The sequence below is a fragment of the Rattus norvegicus genome, chromosome 4 (assembly GCF_021556685.1).
Source record: "Rattus norvegicus strain SHRSP/BbbUtx chromosome 4, alternate assembly SHRSP_T2T, whole genome shotgun sequence".
In the NCBI taxonomy this organism is placed as follows: domain Eukaryota; kingdom Metazoa; phylum Chordata; class Mammalia; order Rodentia; family Muridae; genus Rattus; species Rattus norvegicus.
Window position 1 is genome coordinate 16052204 of NC_141537.1, and position 14368 is coordinate 16066571.

General features: G+C 37.9%; 1 protein-coding gene across 11 annotated transcripts in view; it reads right to left on the minus strand.

Annotated features, from left to right (window-relative positions):
• Positions 1-14368, minus strand: part of Magi2 (membrane associated guanylate kinase, WW and PDZ domain containing 2) — a 1487762-nt gene that overhangs the window by 821812 nt on the left and 651582 nt on the right.

Sequence of the window (14368 nt, forward strand, 5' to 3'; positions counted from 1 at the left end):
TTTAAATTTGTAGCACTGAACAGCTCAGACACAGTATGAAATGCTGTCTTTGACAAGGACACTTGACTAAATCTTTGACATAGGCTTTTTACACGGGTAAACATGCACCATGGATAAATACTTCTCTAGAGCTTACCATACATTTATCAGTCAATTTGCTATTTTTCTATGATTATTGCCTAAGGAAGATTCAACAATAGCACTTCCATAATGTTACTTTAATGGAAATAGATTGAATTCGCCTTAGGATAATAACAGTCGTGGAAGAGCACGGTACAGCGGACGCAGGTGCTTTCTGCCGAGCCTGATGATCCGAGTTTCCTCCCTAGAATCCACTTGGTGGAAGGAATTACCTAAATTCAGACTTGTCTTCTGACCTCCAAGAGCCTGCTATGGCATCTGTGTACCTTTACCAAACAAACATAAGCAAATAAGTACAATGATTTTCCTTTTTGGTCCCAATAATGGCAAAGATGGCATGATTTCAATGAAACAAGATCATGGAAAGACCCCATTTTAATCATCTAAATCATGCTACTTAAAGGCATTAAACCACCTAGAGCATCCAGATACTAGTAAACTACTGTTTTAAATGTTATTTTTGATGAGAAACTTCTTCTTATGCCATATTTAACTCATGCCTGGTTCCTTGAAATACTGGACAGAGCACACAACTTTTCCTATGAAACTGCATATTTTTAAAACTGTCTGTGTATTGTTTTTTCTAAAGTCGCATTTTATTCATGTGGAGGCATTGTAAATTTTTTCCTTGTTTTCTTGTCCTCCCCCCATCCTGTTCTTAATAGTTTTGTTTAAGACTTTGAAAGGACGTTTTTCTAAACTTTCCCAGACATATGCTTAGTGTATATAATTAACTCGCTTTACAAAAGAAGCCTGAGGAGTTGAAGGAAGGGGCTCTCTGCCACAGAGGTTTCTCCTCCCACTGCCTGTTTGTTAAGGAGAGAATCAAACTAAACTCGAACCAAACTACAAAAGACACTCTGGTCAGAGATCTTGAGAGGCGAGGTGAAGAAGGAAGAATTTCCTCTAATTGTATAAACCTCATGCTTACTATGCCAGCCCGCAGAAAGAAATGCTCTGCTCTTGTCTGTGCTTACGTTTCTCAAAAAGAGTTGGTTCAAGTCACCATATAGGCACACACGGTCAAAGCAATAACTCGTCCCTTTTTTGAAACAGAGGATAGCAAGGTCATCTCTTACACACACACACACACACACACACACACACACACACACACACACACACACGTACTAAGCAAAATGTTTAGCTCATTTTAAGATTTAGACTGTAAAGCAATTGGAAAAGGTCAACTGTCAACTTAAACGCTCTTCTTTGAAATAGGTAAATCCAGTCCTTAGTCCTTAGATTCTTGCCTTGCAATTACTTAATGGAGCTGGCGTCCCCTGAAAAGCATCCTTTGATTTAGATCAATTGCTAATTTGAAGGAACTGGTGGAGACTTCCTCTCTACCAACTTCACCAATTTAATCATTTTTAAATTCCCAAGAGGTATTGTGGTAGATAAAAAGGGAAGAAGATAGACAAGCAGAAAGTGGACACGGAAAACAAAACACTGGAGGAATCTACGTTGAAGATAAACCCTTGAGATATCTTAAGTGGGATTGGAAGATTCCCAGGGGCAAATTGACAGTCAAACCCAAGTGGAATTTTTTTTTCTCATTTAGTCATTGGGTTGATGAATAATTATTCTGGATTAAGGGTATTGCCATCTAAAGAGGGGTGGGGCCAGCAGGAGTTGAGCCAAGGTCTTGCCCAGAGGCCATGAAATGAAACAAAGACTTCAGAGAGGCCCTAGGGATTCTGAACAAAAGGGGTCAACTGTAAACCTAGGCTACCTTAGAGGCAGGAAGTAGCAGGCACAACTCCTTGAGACTTGGGAATTGCACACACTGCAAGGCTTTGGGAGTTAAAATAAAAAACAAACGAACAACAAAAAAAGTTGCCTGTATCTCATTGGTTTGATGGGAGTATGTAGGAGAAGGATGATGATAAATTTAAGACAAAGTAGCCTATATTTTCTTTTTACTGGCATACTCGTTTACAGTATAACATCCTACATAAAGCAGGAAACTCCATTTCTCATTAAGTTATAGTGATTAGTTCTTTTCAAATTCAAAGCACGGGCATAACCCTGAAAAAAATCTCTCAGTAATCTTTCGCAGAACAATGAAATAGAGCTCACGCGTTATCCACTAAACTACAATTTCATTATTAAAACCTGGAGTGATGTTGGGGCTTTATCCAGTGACTGATGTTTTCACGCTCCCAACGCCCTGTGCTCGTGAGTCAGTTGTTTCTATATAACCCTAGACTCTCTGAATGTGACACCTTGATGGTGCCCCCCATTTAATCCCTCTGTTTATTCATTTTCTCCACCCTTCACTTGTTCAATTCTCTTAATTGCACACATGCACACACGTGCACACTTCTTTACAGATGAAGCTCCATTTTTTTTAAGTGCTCTCATCATGTGTGCACCCAAGACCTTCCCTCTGAACCAGAGATAATTGTTAAAGCGTGGTCACGAGACCATATCGACTTTTAAAAAATTCATAACATAATTTTAAAAACCTTATCCATACTGGTAGTTATTTCTCAACTTAATGTTAGAAGGAATGGTCCTGATTATTGCATTTGAACTGGTGACATTTGTAGTCAGTCATTACCTGCACAAAGAGTGAATTAGCTTCTCAACATGAATGAGAAGACAGTGACCTTTAAAAACATTTTCAGAGTAAAGCTGACTTCCTGATACATGTGTGTGTGTGTCTATATTTGTGTGTATGTGTATGCATGAAATAGAAATATGAAAAATGTAACTTGTTACTAAAAATAGTCTCAAAGGTTAAAAAAATGTTCATCATTTTATCTTATACATCACTTAAGAACAGGAATTCCATGAATTGGTAGTTCAGTAAATTATGTTTATAATTTCTGAAACTAAGAGAGAATTCAAAAATTAGGTCCAACTAACATTAAATATCTGATATATATGTGAGCTGCTAGTGTTGTCATCCTTTGTTGTGGATACATCCCAGAGCCTTGAGCAGCATAGGCAAATATTTAGCCATCACACCATATCCCTAGTCCAGTGTCCTCTAAGCAGTCTTGAAAAGAGTTTATATATATATATATATATATATACATATATATATATATTGCTTTGTTTATGTTTATGAAAAGTTGTAAAATCCATACTATAGGAATACCCAGCACATAGTAAATGTAAACGCAGGTGGAAATGAAACTGTTCTGCTGGGGCCGAACCTTGTCGAAGGTCGACTCCTTATTCACTCTTCCACCAAAGCTCTGACCAATGTGAATGAATGTCAAGACAAGCTGTGGCTTCCCTGTAGTTTAAGAAGTTAGAAAGAACCAGCAAGGCCTTTTGAGATTTGGAAAAGCTAGTGTAAACCTAGGGTACCCACTATTCCCTTATGAACTCTTAATTTGTATGACATCAAAGTGGGGTTTCATATGTCTTGAGATAAAGACTCAATATCCAGCAAGGTTCTTACTCCTCATTCACTCCCCTGCATGTTTGTATTCTGTTAACATGGCATTTTTCTAGCTCTCAGGCTCTGGAAGAACTTTGAGCTCTGTTGGACCTTATATGGCCTGTCTATTGTCTTTAGATTGATGGTGTCATCTACTTCCCTAAAGGGCCTCCAAAACTTAATGTTCAGATAGCTAGCAGGAAAACCATTCTTTTAGATTATGTAAAGAATAATAATTTTAATAATAAAACATTGAGAGGATTTTTCTCTACTTTACAACCAAAATTCTTCTGCTTATTATGAGGGAAACTATGTCCTATATGACAAAAAAAATTACATACATTTACAACTGCCTTGATAATGTGAATATGTCTTCACCTCCATTACATATCTTATAAGATTGACATGTAATTGATATAAAATGTATCTTTTAAGATATAGATTTCAGTGAGTTTTAGTATATTCATAAATTTGGGGAGCCATTCTCTCTAATACCAGGTTATTTTCATTGTCCATAGTGAAACCCCACAGTCATTTTCCTCCCTCTCTAACCTCAGTCTTCCTTACTTGAGGCAACCATAACTATTTAAGGAACCCAGAAGTAAGTGTGTGTGTGTGTGTGTGTGTGTGTGTGTGTGTGTGTGTGTGTATGTGTGCATGAGTGTTGATGACTTTCTCTTAGAAAAATGATTTTAAGATATATTTAAGGGGGTTGGGGATTTAGCTCAGTGGTAGAGCGCTTGCCTAGGAAGCACAAGGCCCTGGGTTCGGTCCCCAGCTCCTGGAAAAAAAAAGATATACTTATAATGGAGTATATATTACCGTTTCATTTGTTTTGCCAAGTAATAACTCATCCATTATTCTAATATTCTAACAAACCCTACATTTTTTGTGGACATGTTTTTACTTTACTTTTCTTAGGTTGAAATAAAAAAATACCCTAAAATTCCTAGACATCTGTATATTTAACTTTTTAAACAAGTGTGAAATTATTTTCCAGAATGTCTGTACCAATAATCCTCCTCCAGGTATTCTACTTTTTCCAAGTCATTGGCAACATTTTTTTCTTTGACTTTGAGAGATCCGTCAACTGCCCCCAGCTCCTAAGTTCATCCTTCTGATGTCTCCTACCATTCATGCTGAGGTGCTGACTGGATTGAGATTGCCTGGGTCTTACGTAGCTGCTGAGCATTTGTGAGTTTAAGTCTTGTCATGGCCAGAAGATATAAAGACATTCCTCCTACCATCGAATTTTTTTTGTAATCTTTCTGTCTACCCTTTTACAATGTTTCCTAAACCTTGAGGGGAGGACATGTTATGTACATCTTCATTTGGGCATGAGTAACCCATTGTCACTAACTCTGTACTTTGATCAGCTATGTGTGTCTGTCTTAACTGGAATCTATTGCATATAAAAACAGGCCTCCAAAGAGGGCCTTCAATAGGTACTCCATGTTCAGCCTACATCTGAAGAGTGAAAGACATCCCTATCAGCTCACATTCATACATGAGAAACAACAGGTAACATTTGACCTTCTGTATCTAACTTACCTCACTCAGCATAATTCTCTAGTTCCACTCATTAAGAATTAAATAGCATTTATTATGTAAGCATACCATATTTCGTTATCCACTCATTGGTAGATAGACAGCCAGACTGTTCCTACTTTCTAGTTATTGGGAAGAGGGTAACAATGACTATGCAGGAGGAAGTATGTCTGTAGTAGAATAATGAAGTTCTTTGGTATATACTTAGGATCAGATATAGCTAGATCATAAAGTAGATTTACTTATTTTTTCTAGTTGTTAAAATTTTTTAAACACTATACTTATTTCCATTGAGGCAATATCAGTTTGGACGTATAGTAATGGTTTATACCTTATTTTTCAGAGACAAGCTCTTTCACTAAACCTAAAGTTTGTCATTTAGGTTAAGTTTCCATCTCTACCCACTATCACTGGATTTCCAGATGGGGTACCACCATTCCTGATTTCATACGTGTGTTCCATATATGAACTCAGTTCCTCTACTTAGGCAACAAACACTTTGCCCACTCTTGAGTTTTATGAAATGATATTGTGATTTCTTTAACAAGTTTTAAATTTTGGAATTAAAATTATCACAAAATATTTTTAAAATAGTGATAAAATAGGAACTTAGGCAGCATCAAGCAGGCTGTATAGTTTGGTCTAAGCAACCAATGAGACCAGATTTTGGTAGTATATCTTATTCTGTAAGTTAACATCAATTCATTGACTCCAAAGGAAATATTGTGTCGCAACACTTAGAGATACCAGGAATTCCCCTTACCTATGTCAAACAGATGAGATTTCTTGAGATGTTTCAGAATGACAAATATTTAACAAAGAGAATGGAAAACTGGTAGGACATAATGTTTTCTACTCCCAGAAATATAAGTTTAGTTGGGCCCTTAACAATGAAAAAAAAATAGATATAATAGGAGGTGCTGGTGACTGGGGCTGAGACAGGTGGACTATGGAGATAGGAAAGACACAGAACTCACTGGCAAGCCGATCTAGCTTTGTTCAGAGAAATTGTTTCAAACAACACAGAGAGACAATAGGAGACATCTTAAATTAATATCATACCTCTACACATGGACACACCCACATACAACACAGATACACATACACATGTGTTCCTGAAGTTGCTGGAGGAAGATGTGAAACTCCTTTACAAGAGGCAGGACTGGGATGAAACTTCTTTTCTACGTTGGGGAGTTTAGTTAGTCCTGAGAATAGACTCATCCTCCTCCCCTTCCTCCTCCTCCTGCCCTGCCTGTTCTAGCTTTTCTTTCTTCTTCTTCTTCTTCTTCTTCTTCTTCTTCTTCTTCTTCTTCTTCTTCTTCTTCTTCTTCTTCTTCTTCTTCTTCTTCTTCTTCTTCTTCCTCCTCCTCCTCCTCCTCCTCCTCCTCCTCCTTCTTCTCCTCCTCCTCCTCCTCCTCCTCCTCCTCCTCCTTCTCCTTCTCCTCCTCCTCTTCCTCCTCCTTCTTCTCCTCCTCCTCCTTCTCCTCCTCCTCCTCCTTCTTCTTCTTCTTGTTTTTCTTGTTCTTCTTCTCCACCTTCTTCTTCCTCCTCATTACCTTCATGCTCCTCCAGTCTTTTGTTCTCCCCAGAAATTTTTGAAGTTTTTGTTAAAATTTGAATGCACATATTTTTATCGTGTTTGTCCCTACACAATTCTTCCAAGTCTTTCCCATCTGTGTACTGACCCAACTTTATGTCCTCCATTTGTATCTGTCTCCTATTCTTTCAAAAATCCCCACATACACACAAAAACAAGATTCAGAATACATAAACAAAAGACCCATATGAAATTGTTAAAATGAAACTAAAAGCACACATACAAGCACACACACACACACACACACATGCATACTTGCATACATGTGCACACACACACCTACACAAAGAAGAAAAAACAAAGTTTGTTTTATATTGTCCAACTACTCCTCACCATGGGGTATAATTTATTGCCATTGATTATAATTTATATACACAGTTGCACTCTGTTAGAGAAACTGATTTTCTCTTTGCCAGTGAGAATCAACTGCAGATAGCTTCTTGGTTAGGAAAGGGAGCTTATGCTTTCTTTACCATTTCAGTGCTGAGACCTCATATATGAACCTGTGCAGGTCTTGTATATGCAACTACAGATTCTGTGAGTTTATAAATACATTAGTTCCATTGTGTCTGGAAGGAACTACTTCCTCGGAGTCATCAATTACCTCTGGTTCATAAAATCTTCCTGCCACTTCTCTCCCATAGATCTCAAGGTTTTGAAGGGAGGAGTTTGATGAAAACATCCCATTTAGGGCTGAGTACTTCAAAGTCTCTTACTCGGCATATTGTCCAACTATGTATCTTTGTATTATTTCCAGTCCACCATGAGAAGAAGCTACCTTGATGAGGGTTGATAGGCACTGATCTATGGACATAGCAATATGTAATTAGGAGCAGTCTGTAATTATGTTCTGTTAGCAGAAGAGTAGTTGATTTCCCCCATGTCCTATCTAGTCTCAGTTTCTTGGTCACTTTAGCATTGTTAGGTTTGAGTTCCATCTCCTGGGCCTTAAGTCCAAAAAAGAAAGTGGTTGGTTATTCCCATAACATCTGTGCTATTATTGTAGCACAGCAAAGAGCAACAGAGAGGCTTGACAATGTCCTATGATGTGTGGAGTGTTCCTTATTGAAAATGATTCCACAAGATGTAACACCCATTCTGGGCACTGAAGGTTCCTGGGTGGCACAGGGTGTCTGGTTGGGGTAGTCTCTCTCCCCTCCTATGGTAATTCCATTTATTTAGATTCCCTTCATATATGCATGTACTTGAGGAAGCTTCAAGAGTTGTACAGTACTAGGCTTCCATTTTTTTTCAGTCTCCCTGCCACACATATATTTCCTCTGTCACCCTTCTCTTCCATCCCCTTCCCTGCTTAATCTTCCTAGTTTAGTTTCCCCTGTATCTCTCCAAAACATTTGGCTCTATTTCCCCTTCTTTGGGAGATCCTATACTCCCTACTGGTCCCTTAATAGGTATATAACCTCTGAGGTTTTACTGAGAGTAGAACATATAACAAATGCTTAAAATTAACATTTATGCATGGAAGCATACAATGTTTATCTTTTGTGGTCTGAGGTGTACTTTATCCAGGATGATTACTTTCTTGTCCCATCCCATGACCTGAGGGATTTCATAATTTCATTTTTTATTAATAACTGAATTAACATTATTCCTTTATCAGTTGATGGACATCTAGACTGTTTCTAAGTTTTAGCTATTATATATTGAACAGCATTGAATACAGATAAGCGAGTTTTTCTGTAGTAGGATGCCAATGCCGTGAATATATCAAAGAGTGATATAGCTGTATCTTGAAGTAGTTTAATTCTTAGTTTCCAGAGGGACTTCCATCCTGATTTCCATAGTGACTGTACCAGTTTGCATCCCACCGGCAATGACTAATTGTTTCCTTTTCCTATATCCTTACTTAGATGTGCTGTCATTTTTTATTGATCTTGGTCATATTGACTTGGGTAAGAGAAAAATCTCAAAGGAGTTTTAATTTGAATTTCTCTGATGGCTTAGAATGTTGAACATTTCTTTAAGACTCCTCAGTCATTTGCTTTATCTTTTGAGAACTCTCTGATTAGCTTTGTACTTCATTTTTAATTGGGATGCTTTCTTGATTCTTGATGCTTAGATTTTTTTCTTTACAGCTCTTTGTATATTCCAGATACCAGCCCTTTGTCAGATGTGTGATTGGTAAATACCTTTTCCCAATCTGTAGCTTGATGATTTCTTTGAATGATGGTACCCTTTTCCATACAGGAGCTTTTCAGGTTCATGAGACCCCAATTATTAATTGTTGATCTTAGTGCTTTAGTTATTTGTGTTCTCCAGAAAGTCTTTTCTTGGGTCAATGAGTTCAAGACTCTTGCCTACTTTCCCATTGATCAGATTCAGGATATCTGACCATATGCTTAAGTCTTTGCTGTATTTGAAGTTGTGTTGAGTGCATGGTGGTAGATATGAGTCTATTTTTATCCCTCTACATGCAGCCATCCAGGATGTTGACAATGCTGTCCTTTTACAGTGGTTGACTGGAAACACTGATGAACATGCACAGACTGCTTCTCATGGAGACAATGGGAAATGTGGGGAGAAGATGGTGCTCGGAAAGTGTCCTGGAGAATGAGCCCAGCACATTCCCCTCTCAAAGGAAAATGCTATCAAAAGCAACATTACGACTCTTGCCTCTTCTTCATAAACCTAAGCAGTTGATGATAGTTCTCAAAATGAAAAGTTAATTTCTTATTGCCCAAGAAAAAGGGATATATGATTTGATTTATTCTAATTAAGAACACACAAAGTAGTATGACATTTTTGTCGGAGAATATTTAGGAATAAAGTTTGTATGAAATATAGCTTGAAGTGAAGGCTTCTCTGTCCAAAAGCAAGTATATTCTGTACAGGAAGTGGGGGATATGACATAATCTGAATTCCCTTGATTTACATCAGTTTCTTTTTTTAAAATAAGTTTTTGATAGGGTCACCACATCAGTCCTTCTAGCATTGTAGAAGTTGTCAGATGTTAAAACGTTTTCCATGATATTCAAAAATCACCTGGTACAGACAGAAGCATACTGTCTCATTCACACACACACACACACACACACACACACACACACACACACACACACACACACAGTGTTTAACGCAATGTTGGAAAGCTGTAGAGTGAATCACATGTTTCAAACTAATGTTTTCTCATAGTTCCCATGGCATTCAAGTCAGTATAGGATATTTTATTATGTTGACAATACTTTAAGAGATGTAGAAAGTCATATTATTTATGGAAATCAGTTCCAATGGCCAGCAGACAGATATTGGTCTGATCCAGAGAGAAGGAAGTATAATTGCTTTTTCCCATTCCTGTATGGGAGCTTTTGGCTAGCTTCGTTACTGCTGTGTAAGAGAGTTCACTACAGAGCAGCAGAGTCTAACATTCTGATCTACTGTTTCACCATTGCTTATTTTAAATTAGAAAGTATTACAAAATGGCAAGCTAACAAGCAGTGGGTTTTGATACACATTTTTTCCTTCTACTTATAATGTCAGTAAAAGCCATTACATTTTAAACAGATGTGTGGGCAGCTAATTCCTATAGCATCACAATCAATATAATGCTCAGAGGTGAGATAAACTTCTATGATACAATGGACCATTTATTCATCTTCAACCTCATCTACTTGACCAAAAAACATCGTCGTCGTTATCATCATTATCATCACCACCACCACCACCACCACCACCACCACCACCACCACCACCATCATCATCATCATCTACTCCCAGCACAACAGCAGCAATACCAACTGTTGCTCATGAAAGTCAAAGAATTTTCCTAAAGTCGATTAGAGTTGAGAACTGAATCGGTCTTTTTAATTCTTCCTTTGTGCCTTCTTAGTATCTCTATACATGATAGCATTCTATCAGAGATGTCTAAAATTATCACCAAAAGAATCTTCAACTCAATATTTAAAGAAAGTTTGAAAGGCAAAAATTAAGTTATCTCTACAGTGAAAACAGATTAAGGTCCTGTCCTCGGAGGCTAAGTTTTCACTCTAAAATTTACCTGGAGCTATTATGTTCTCAATGCTAAGGAATCATTGAGTAGACAAGTCTGACTAAGTAGAGAGCATTTTACAGTTTTCTTACATAAATCCTACCAGTATACAGCTTCCCCATGATAGTGATTACATCTTTTCCTTGGGAGTGGCCACTATTGGCAAGCCAATGGAATTATTTCCTTGTAAATGAGGAAAGTGAGTTATACTACAAATGTGTAAAGGCAAGACTTTTGCGCTCCTCTGAACTCTTGGTGCCCAAGGAAGCCTAGATGCAACCCTTGTAAAGTGCCCATTGATAGTCCCTTCTCCTTTAGTAATGGAAGGTATGAAACAGTGGCCTCGCATTCAGCATTGTCCTAAGTACAGCACATGCTTTCTTAGAAATTATACTCTGCTCCTCCCTTTGTGTTTATACAAGAACCTATTTATTACCTATGTACATAGCAGCGCTGAAAAAAATCTTACTGAGCTGAGGTACGATTTACCATTGACCTTTCCGTATATAAATTCATTTTATTTTTGAAATCAATCAAGTGAGGTAGAAATTGTTACTTTTTCTGGTTTTATCACTGAGGTAGCATTGAATTAAGCGATTGTGCCTACCTCAGTGTTAGTATGTAGCCTGTCATCTAACTCAAAATTTACCTACGTGGTCTCAGGTGTCAATGAAACATGACTTATGAATCCCTCCCCATTAGTGAACACTGTCTCCATTATTTTGAAGTCCATCCTAGTTTAAGCTTTTTCCTGGCACATGCACTCAGTGCTTGTGTTTGCTTTGATTAAATCCCTTGCCCCTCGTTGACATGTTCTTCTTAAGGTTTCCTTAGGTCAATTTGGTAGATTTCTTTACAGATACAAGAACCTTTTCCATTTTCATTATGAAATGAAATCAAACAATGAAAAAAATAATCACTATTCATTACAGTGACTGCAATAGCAAGTGTATCTAGAGACATGGACTCTTATTCTCTGGGATGTACGTAGAGTAATTCATTTCTTTTAAAGATGAATTAACCGTGATGTAGCACTTTTAACTCCCAACAAACAGAAGCACTCAATGTAGATATACACCAGCTCTATAACAATTCAGTACATCTTAAGCTTTTTGAGTTAGACAATAGCTTAAATTATCAATGGATTCAAGTTACAACAAAGATTTCGACAGTAATATTCTAGAGCTTTATACTTTTAAGAATGTTTACATTTTAATTTTATTATGACATCCATTTTTCTGGAAGACTGACCATAGTTTTGCCTCTGAAGTTTGAAGTTTTATTTTTTATTTATATGTTTTGTTTGGGGAGGGCTTTCAATAGTGATCTAGCTGCAATGAAACTTCTTAGGAAGATCCCATTGGAAAGAAGTGACCAATTGAAGGTTTTTATCTTATGGTAACACGTATTGAGACTTTCTGAAATAATTTACCTGCAGATCCACTTAGGCTTTCTTGACTGTATACATTGACTTCCCTGGTGCACCTTCGTCGCACTCAGCTCACCCACACTGCTTAGAAGTCTTGACCTCCAAGTTATAAATGGGTAACACTCACTACTAAAGCTTGCTGGAAAGAGTTTGTGCTGGGTCTAGTCAGCCTGATGAACAAGTCTAACCCCAACCTTAGCTTCAGTACCCTGCTTAGCTTCTATCCTGAATACTTTTGTTTACACATCTAAGTATCAGGAAGTAGACATGATGCTTGAAGACAATGTGTATATTATGGTTGTCATGGTTTCATTACAGGATCAATCAACTAGGACCAGGTTGGTTTGAATCTTAGCTAATCAACCTCATATATCATTCCAACACTAAATGATTAGTCTGTTTTGCCAACTCGTTTATCTTCTTCACTTGCTTTTCTTCTTTCCATGATATTATGGCTCAAGATGTATAGAAATGAAGCACTCTGTCTGCATTACAGTTTTAGTAAGCAGTGTCTCTCACATGCTCAGTCAGAACCTGGGAAATTCCAAGAGGGTTAGATCAGGCCTAGCTGGAAGAAATAGGTCACAGGGAGCATATTTCATTATCCTAGTCTCTCTTTCCATGTCTCTTGCAGGCCTTACTATCCACCACGAAGTAAATAGACTCCCCCATCTCATGTTCTTGTTGTCATGATATTCTGCCAAAGCCCTTGAGAGCAAGTAACCAAAGATCCTCTACAACCATTATCTAAAATGAACTTTTCCTCCATTTTTATTGCTCACTAGGGAGTCTTGGTCATAGCTATACAAAAGTGCCTAACTCTGTATGTATGTATGTAACTTATGAATTATGGGAAATACTTCAGTAGTGTATACTGTTCATTTGATAGGAAATTCTCATTACCATTCAGCTATATATGCATGCATAAATACACCTTTTGATAGTGCATGAGCACCATGGATTGCATATTTTCTTCCTATACAAAATCCCAGAATTGTTAGGATGGTATTACAATATATACAGAGATATAATACATGGAGAAAAGAGAAAATACATACAGAGGATGAAACAAATTGAACAACTAGTTACTGAATGCATAGGATATCAAAATTAAAATACTACTTTAACAAATAAAGCAACATATAAATAAATGCATCTTTTTGCAGAGGAAATACTCTGCAAAGTAGAACATTTGATACAAACACTGCTGTTTTCTAATATTTAACAATCCAGCTATTCATTAGTAGATTTCTTGTTGGAGAGACATCCTTTATAGAGTTACTAAAGGAGATAAGGAATTCGAGCCAAAAGGGTCATATGGCAGAATTGGAAATGAGTGTATCAAGAAGGGAATAAGCAGGAAAACACAAATGAGTGATGCAGGGAGGTGGGAAGAGAGAGGAAGACAAAGATCACTTTTTCCTGAGCACGAGAAACTGAGCCCAGATCCCCATCCTGGACACAAAAATTAGAGCCAAGTGTGACCATGCTCACCTGTTGCCCCAGAGCTGTGGCCATGCTCACCTATTGCCCCAGAGCTGTGGTCATGTTCACCTATGACCCCAGAGCTGTGGCCATGCCCACCTATTACCCCAGAGCTTTGGCCATGCCCACCTATTACTCCAGAGCTTTGGCCATGCCCACCTATTACCTCAGAGCTGTGACCAGGCACACCTATTACCCCAGAGCTGTGACCAGGCACACCTATTACCCCAGAGCTGTGGCAGGTGGCATGGGAAGACTGCTGAGGCTTGCTGGCTCTCAGCCCAGCCTAGATCTCTAGACCTCTAGGTTTGGGGAGAGATGCTGTCTCAAGGAAATAAGGCAAACCGTGATAGAGCTAGTTTCTCCCACGAATGTGCACAACTAATTGCATTTATGTATTTATGCACGTATACACTCATATAACACACACAGAAACAGAGGAAAGAGAAATAAAAAAGGTTTTTAAAGGAAAGGAAAAGAGAAGAAAACATAAGCTTATAAAAACTGCTATATTCAGGTGTGGTGATGGACAGCTTTTAACCTGGAACTTGTTCAAAGAGCAGAGGCAGGTGGATTTCTGAGTTCCAGGTCACCTAGTCCAAAATACTGAGGCCTCGCCCTTCTCACTCCAATTCTACTGGAATATAGAGCAGGGTATAATCCTGATTTTGCGGCTGTGCCTTTAAATATGAATGATTAAAGTAATAACTATAGAACAGCTTGAATACATGCATAATACAGATTTTTGAAAACAGTTGTTTTTCC